Raw genomic sequence first — 9,138 nt, 5'->3', positions numbered from 1 at the left:
GTTAAAATCTTAGGCTTTTTTTTATTGTGATTGTGATATGGATTCCTCATTAACATTACTAGGGATTCCTCTCGAAATTTGATCATCACCATCCATTCTAAGTTTCTAACAGAAGAATCCACACTGTAAATAATTAAAACAATTCATTTTAAATAATTAACACAAACTTTAGGCTTTAGCTAGGCAAATAATTAACACAAAACTTAACTTACCTTTAGGCTTTAGATAGGCAACAGAGGCAGGCGGCGTGAGCGAGAGAGGGCGAGAGGCGAGACCGAGAGTGAGGGGCGCGGGCGATAGAGGGCGACTGAGGGGCGAGGGCGAGGGTTGAGGGTGAGGGCGAGACAGAGGGCGAGCGAGGGCGATAGCGAGGGGCGAGGGCGAGGGCGAGGGCGAGGGCGAGACAGAGGGCGAGCGAGGGCGAGAGCGAGGGGCGCGGGTGAGGGCGAGGGTGAGGGCGAGACAGAAGGCGAGCGAGGGCGAGAGCGAGGGGCGCGGGTGAGGGCGAGGGTGAGGGAGAGCGAGGGGCGCAGGCGAGGGCGAGGGTAAGTGAGGGCGAGAGCGAGGGGCGTGGGCGAGGGCGAGGCAGAGGGTGGGGGCGTGGGCGAGAGGCGAGGCTGAGGGGGGGTTTTGTGGCCGATTAGCGGGCCAGCCCGGCCCGTCACCATTTGGCTCGTCGGGCCAAGCAGGGTCGGGCCAAATTGGCTCGGCCTTAAATGAGCCAGCAAAATGCTGGCCCTAGCCCGATCTCGGGCCCTAACGGGCTAGCCCGTCGGGCCGAGCCCATTTTGCCATCTCTATGTATTATAAGTTTGTCAACTAACTTTTTTCGCAGAAAGCATAATGGTTAGTTTTTCAAATCCCAATGATCACAAATGGCTAGCTAGTTTTCTCTTTAATCTTTTAGGATGCTTATAAATACAACTCAAGGATGATTATGAAGAGACTAATGGATCGAAATAAAATGATTTGAGTTTACATCTTATACACATTTTATTTACAATGATTGTGCTTCATTTTCTCTCTTCAATGCTTTGATATAAATTTGTATTAATTCATTCAAATCTTATTTTGTATTTTGAGAGATCTTGTAACTAAGAGATTCATCTCTTAAATTCTTTTTTTTTGTTAAAATCTTGTATTTCATAGCTTGTTGTGTTAAAGGACTTGGTCTTTGAAGCAAGGGGTTGAAATACCTAGCTAGGTGCTGGAGGGGAGGGTTTGTTTGTGTAAACAAGAGATTTGTAATTTCCTAGTCTTGAACTAGATAACCTAATTGGTTAAGTAGGAGGTTTTAGTGAATTGATTGAAAAATTCTTAGTGAGGAACTAAGGTAGTGGACTAGGTTTAATTAAGTCAAACCACTATAAATCTTTGTGTTCTTTTCTTACTTGTGTTGTTTGGTTTGTTTATCATTACTAGAATTTCATTATCACATTTGTCATTTTATACGTTTTATGTTTTAAATCACTAAAACCTCAATTTGTATCAAAAAATCTTTCAAATTCTATCAAGTTTTTAAAATACCCAATTCACCCTGTGTGTGCCATAGGATTTCAAACCTATCATTATGGTATTTTGTATAGTGAATTTCCCACTATATTAGAGGGATACAATGATGGTAATTGGATCTTGGATTCAAAGGGGACAAAATCCACTAGTGGTTATATATTCACTCTTGGTGGGAGTGCTATTGCTTGAAAATCGGCCAAACAAATTATCATTGCTAGATTCACCATGGAATAAGAGTTTATGGCTTTAAAGTTAGCTAGTAATGAGGCTAAGTGGTTAAGAAATTTCTTGACAAATATTTCGTTTGGAATGAAATCAATGCCTCCAGTGTCTATTCACTGTGATTGTCAAGTGGCAATAACCATTGCAAAGAATAAGTGATAAAACAATTGCTAAAAAATGGAGTTATATCGATCAATTATGTGAAGTCAGAAGTGAATTTGATGGATTCTCTGACTAAACCTTTGGGAAGACAATTAATAATTGAAATATTGAGGGGAATGAGACTTCAGCTAATTTGAGTTATTAATAGTGATGGCAACCCAACCAATATGAATGGAAATCCTAAGAATTAGGTTCATATGGGTAATAACAAGTCACTATTAATCATGTAAGCACTATTTATTTAATTATCCATTCTTATGGTGTGATAATGCAAGACTGCAATAAAAGAGATGATGAGCTAAAAACTCTTAATGATTTTCATATCCCTTATGGGTGGTGTACTTAGTTGTAGGATACACTTGATGAAATCACTTATATTAGTATGGAGTGAGGTCATTCCTATGAGATCGTGGTGAAATATGTAGAGCACTAATGAATAACCAGGTGCGCTGTAACGCACTGTTTCTCAAGCGCGTTATAACTCAGGACAATTCTGGGATATTTTTTTTTTTCATACTACTAAAACTAAGACTAAATCATATCATTACTCTTATACATCCCAAAATTTCATTCATTTATCTCCAAGGAGAATTATCATAAACATTAAATGCGAAGATAGAATCGAACCTAATAGCATAACGTTAATAAAAAATCAGCTCTCACATCACAAGAACATAAATTTCTCAACATGAGTTAATCATAAGTTCTCAACTACCATTAACCCTAAATAGGGTTTTACATCATCATTTCTCAAACATTTAGAATTCGAAGTAGCAGAACTTAAATACATGAGCAACATAACATACGTTCAACTGATCATACAACTCATCACGCACTTTGCTAAGTGCCATTACATACCTCGTTCATCCTCGTTTCTGCTACTATCTTTATCTAGAACGTTTGAATATTCCAAGGGCAAAGCCCATATTAGATGATGAATCATCTAAGTAAGGATACAAAACATTTAATGCTCATGTATGTATGCAATGCACATAACATCATAACTCTTATGTTTGGGTCGACTGCACCTTAAGATTACTTGCCATTTTTTCAGTCTCCCTACCAGACCGAGGTGTATGGGTGCACCCTTGGCAAAGTAACGGAGCCAGTACCTAATCTCAAACCCATGCAACGTATGGCCGTGAATCTCATCATACTTATATGCATACTTTGTCATCAATACATGTAAATGCAATCCACATGACATGTTCACATCAAGACATGACAACATGATGAAAATATTTACATAAAATCAAGTTTTGGTAGAACCACTTACAAGCCATTTTCATAAATTAAATCTAGTTGAATAGGATCACTTACCTTGCAAAAAGATAATTTTGCCCCTAACATAATTTTACCTCAAAATTCGCGTCGGACTTCCAATCATACTCAATTATGAATCTTGACGTATCTTGGGCATCATAATTACTTAAGAAAATCAGATTTATAATTTTCTCTAATTTTCCTAATTTCTCCCATTTTCTTCTATTATTTCCTCAAATTATGAAATAAATAGCTTCTCATAAAAGTTTCTCAATTTCTCTTCACAATAATTCCTAAAACAATATTTCTAAGCCCCATAAATTTCCTCATAATTTTCAGAATCCATATTCTATTTATTTCTCATTTTCTCTTTGATTTTCAAGCATCTATTGCTTCAAAAATTCATAATAAATACCAATCATGCATTTCTTTTCCAATTTCATTATCAAAAATTCTAAAATATCATTCTCATATTTTTGAAATTTTTCAAGAAATTTTTGAAGATAGCTCACCTTCTCGCGGAACGATTCGGTATTCTTTTATATTGCGACGAAACCTCAATTTGCGCATCCAACAATGCCTTCTACCACAAATTTTCACACAAACTACTAAACCCAGCCTATAGGATTTTTCTAAGAATTTTTTGGTATTTTTTTTTCTCTCTCTCTCTCTCTATTTTTTTTTTCTTTCTCTTTTTCAAATCTCTTTCTCACTCTCAAATCTTTCTTTCAACTTTTCTCCTTCTAATTTAAGTTCTCAAACCTTTCAAGTTTCCTCTATTTATAAGAGATTGAATTAAGCTTAACATAATTGTAGTGACCCACTATCTTTAATTATTTTGTCATATTTATTAATTATTTTTCGCTAATCTCACAAAAAATCCTTAATTATTTATCAACACCTTACTTTGTCTCTCACATTTCTCAATTATTTCACTTACCATCTTTAATTATTTTGTCATATTTCTTAATTATTTTCCACTAAATCTCACTCATAATCTTTAATTATTTGTCCACACCTTATTTTGTCTCCAACATTTCTTAATTATTTCACTCATTTTCTTTGATTATTTGTCCACACTTTAATTTGTCTATCACATTTCTCAATTATTTTACCCATCATCTTTAATTATTTTATCATATTTCTTAATTATTTTTCACTAAATCTCACTCATAATCTTTAATTATTTGTCCACACCCTACTTTGTCTCCAACATTTCTTAATTATTTCACTCATTATCTTTGATTATTTGTCCATACATTAATTTGTCTCCCACATTTCTCAATTATTTCATCCATCATCTTTAATTATTTTGTCATTTTTCTTAATTATTTTTCACTAAATCTCAGTTATAATTTTTAATTATTTGTCCACACCCTACTTTGTCTCCAACATTTCTCAATTATTTCACTCACTATCTTTAATTATTTTGTCACCTTAATTATTTTTCACTAAATCTTCTTCTAAATAGATTATTTTTTTATTTAATTCATTAATTTTAAACTTATTTTCTTAGCCTACTAATTAGCCCATTTTCTTATCCTTTTATTGTTTTCAACTTAGCCCACTAACTCTAAGTCCATTTAATTAGTCTTTATTTTTTCAATTTTAGCCCACTAACTCTAAGCCCATTTACTTAGTCTTTATTTTTCCAACTTAGCCCACTAACTCTAAATCCATTAATTTTTTTTCAATTATAATCTCTAATTGATGTTAAAAATATTTTAAATACAAAATTAATTATTATTATTCTCAAAATACTAGGATATTACATGCATGCACGACCTATTCGTGCAAAATCGCATTGAACAATAGATTATATGAGAAATATAATATGATTAGTGAGATTATAATTTTCACTAAAATTTATGGTTCATAGAAGATTTAATCTTCACAATTTATTTTGTAAGTTATATCTCATTCAATCTAGGCTTAGTTCATAGTCCAAAAGACACCATATTTGATGTATTATATCATTATGAGTAAACCTAACCAAATTCATTTCCTTTGAAGCCTTTTAAAATAGGTGGAGGATTGTTATAAATAAAAATATTTCAAAAGGCGTTTATCAAATATTTTGCATATTTTATGTCAAATTGTTTACATGTGCCCAAAGAAGTTTTCAGAGCTTATCTAATATCTTGGATTTAATGTTTGTTTGGAGTTTGGATGAGAAAAAGAGAGAAAGTTGAGCTTCTTATCCTTTCAATTTTTCACCCTAACTCAAAGATTTGTTTCCAGTAGTGGGAACTACTTTAGAGTCGCAGCAGCAACAATGGCCACAATGGTTGCTCTCCATAGCTTCTTCACTTATTTTTCTCTCTCTCTTCTCTTCTTCCTTCTAACGAGCCAAGTTATTTTCCGATTAGTTGTCAATGTTCACATGATTTGGCAGCTATAAATATCATCATTGGCTTTTGCTTCAAATATAATGAGAACACTAGTCTTTCCCTCCCCTAAACACCTTTTGCTCTCTGTTTGTTAGGTTTTTCTTCTATTAAAATTCTCTCGTTGTTCATGCTCTTGGTTTCAAATTAGAAGAGCCTATTGAATCCTGGTGGATACGTTACGTCGGCGAAATATCCTTGAGGATAGTGTCTAACACGTCTCAGGCTTTTGATCTTGTTTTTCTTATTTTTACAACAGTAAGAAACAATATTCTAAGATTGATGTTGAAAGATCTTCTATAAAGACAATTCCATACAATAGTATTGTGCGTAGTTTGATAAATATGAATGTTTATAATAAACATGATGTTGTATATGTAGTGAGTCTTATTGGCAAATATTTATCTAATTATGGACATGAACATATTGATGGGAGAGAGAGAATAACCAAAGATTCACTTGTTCTCCCTATTTGATTGAATCTGTGAGAAGTAAACACAATGGCACAACAAACACCACAATATATGAAACACAAAAATAATTTAAACAAGAACAAAACTTTAAGGCACGAGACAAGCAATTTTTAATGTGGAAAACCCCTTTTAATGTGAAAGGGTAAAAACTAGGAGACCCAATGGTCCACTCCAAAAAATTCCACCATGAATAACAAGCTTCTACAAATGATTGTTCAGCAGCAACAACAGGTACATAACCTCAATCAGCTAGCTATCATGAACAACTTTAAAGCATAACACAAAAGAGAGACTAAAGAGATATAATTGAAATTAGGCTGTTGTTTTAGAGTACAAAACTAGAGTTTTGGAACTCAAATAAACGATCTGACCATCCAAAATATTGAAGTTCCAGATGTCCTATGCTTGCTAACTAAAAATCAGTCAAATCAAACTACAGATGACCCTCATATCTACAAATGATCAAAAAAATATTCGCTACTGTTCAACTTAGAAAATTCCAAACAACAAATCCTCTGTTCAGAGACCAATAATCGGATCTACAAATCTTAAAACGTTAATCCGACTATTAGAATGAAGAACCAGATATCTTCTACAAATTGACCAAAAATCAACAAGATGGAACCACGAATAATGCCTCAATCGATCACTTGATCAAACCGCACACTCCACACACCTCTTCTCCAACTCTCATCTCTTTTCTTGTTCAAAAACACACGATTGCCCATACACACACCTCAAGGGGCCTTGGGTTTCTTGCTCATGTGCCAAATAAGTTTTGGGCTTCTCCACATAATAACGGACCAAAAACCCAGCACATATGGTAGTTACAAAGAGAAGGCGATGAGTTACTTGTAAAAAACTAGAAATCACATGCTTATTTATAAAAGAGTTAAATCATTTTGAGTTTATAAATCATGCAGATGTAGATTTAACAAGTTTAAATGATAAAAAATCTATATCAGACTATATCCTTATGCTTGTAGGTGGTGCGACATCATAAAGGAGATCATCCATCATGCAATCTTATTACTTTTATGTATAATATGAACCCAGAACTGATTTGCCATTAAGTTGGTCAATGAAGAGAGCTAAAAAAACCCTAAAGACTAAGCTGCTTTCTTATCCAAAATACAGTATTTTATATAAATAAAAACTATGTTAATCTATATCATTGAAAACCATTCCACAATTATCAAAGAGAGCAGAGGAAATATTAAAAAATATTTAATCTAAACATGAATCTCAATGTGTTAATTCGACATATAATGCCTAAAAAATACTCGGGTAAGAAAGAATTTGACTGTAAATTTGAATATTCTTTTATAACTTTCTTGAAATTGGGTGTTGTTTAAATTGTGTGTAGTATTATTTAATATTAGATCTACCAATGTCTGAAAAATACTCAGGCAAGGAAGAACCAAACGACTGTAAATTCTGAATATTCCCTTTTCACTTTCTTTAAATTGTGTGTTGGATTATATAATAATATTGTGTGACTCTATACATTCAACACCAAAACCATGAAAATTTCTATTTCATCTCCATCTAATTTCAAATTTGTGCCAATCACAATCTCAAAAAACCTAATTTTGAAACATTTCTTTTACTTTTCTGTACAAAAAAGTATCACTAAACATGACCAGATTTATATTTGAGCAAGAGGGGAGGAAGAGTTCCATTGCGAAACATACACAATGGCAAATTATGGGTGCCAGTCCACCATTGCGTTGCAGCTTCTTAGTTCTTTCACATGACATGAGTGCTTGGCCACGATCCCACCTTTCTTTTTTTTTTTTTTCTTTTTTTTCTTTTTTGTGGTTTTAAATTGGGCCCGGAAATATTCCAAGCTGTCTCTGCTCATTCCACCTCTCAATCTGCTCGTCATCCCAAAATCATCAAAATGAAGACAAACAATTACAAGTCATCAATGTTAAGCGAGGCAAGTATATACAGCTACGTTTCCACTCTTAAAAAACAGAAAAGTGAATTAGAAATCTGTATTTCCATATCAAAATAGTGACATATGATCCGAGGGGTGTGGATGTGTATCAGTATTTATCTACGCATGATCGTATCACCTGTGAAATTATTAAATTAGATTCTTACCCAGTCAGAAGGGCATAGAGCGCGATAGTACTTTGCAAACTTTTGTGGCACTCTACTGCGTCGTCACCCTTTGCTTGAATACACCTAAAAAGTAACGAAAAGAAAATTTTTTGGAGTTTACAGGGAATACAAAGGAAATTTGGTTTGAGAAAGAGCCGTAGCGTACGAACTTGTGGAACTCAAGGTAACGAGTGTAGCAATGGCGCGTTTGGTTGGTGGTGGGGGAACCTCCAGTCGAATGGCGCCGTACCTATCTCCTCCACCTGTTCATCGATTCAAACAGCACACATGACGCTATTATCCGTTATATCCCTAATCACTCTCTCTAATTAAAAGGAAAACATAAAATCAAATCAAATCTCCCTTAAATTGGCTCTAAACTCTTCAACTATTATCTCCTCAACTATATCCTTGAGAGAGGGAGAGACCTTGAGAGAGGGCATCGGAGGGGCCTTGGAGGCGTAGACGGAGCCGGGCTCATGAGCGGGTCTCGGAGCCTGCTGCCCGGTGGCCACTTTGCTGACATCTCTGGCCCTCATCTTGTCATGCGGATCTACGGCCGAATCTACCGACATCTTCTTCTTCTTCTTCTTCTTTCTTCTTCTATTCCGATCTCTTTCTCTCTCTCTGATTTCTTTCCGTCCGATTGCATAAGCTGCTCCAGCGCTCCGTATTTGAATGCTGCAACCTGCAACTGCTTTAAGTTTCGTTTCGGCCAATCGTGTCATCAACCTTTGCTTGCGACATAGCCACGTAGCCGTGGGAGTTTGTTGAGGTGTCGTGAAGGGAGGCTACGTATTAGCACGTGGCACTTACGCTCGTTTGGATAATTTCCTTTTGGTAAGAAAGCATTGAGAACTCAATTTCAAGAAAATTTATTCTTATATTTGGTTGCCCATGGAATGAAAAGAATTAATAAATAGAATTCACCGTGATAACGCATGTATAAAAATGTTCTTTTTTCTTTTCATGTATGAGAAAATCTTAATTTCAAACATATTAGTACCAGT

General features: G+C 35.0%; 1 pseudogene; it reads right to left on the bottom strand.

The window, feature by feature from the left end:
* Nucleotides 1–5,403: 5,403 nt before the first annotated feature.
* On the bottom strand, nucleotides 5,404–8,703 carry LOC127787479 (cytochrome c oxidase subunit 6b-3-like; annotated as a pseudogene).
* Between the last annotated feature and the right edge of the window lie 435 nt (nucleotides 8,704–9,138).

This window comes from Diospyros lotus, chromosome 12 (assembly GCF_014633365.1).
Source record: "Diospyros lotus cultivar Yz01 chromosome 12, ASM1463336v1, whole genome shotgun sequence".
NCBI classification, from domain to species: Eukaryota; Viridiplantae; Streptophyta; class Magnoliopsida; order Ericales; family Ebenaceae; genus Diospyros; species Diospyros lotus.
Note: the sequence above shows the minus strand (reverse complement) of the source record. Positions and strands in the feature narration are given on the sequence as shown.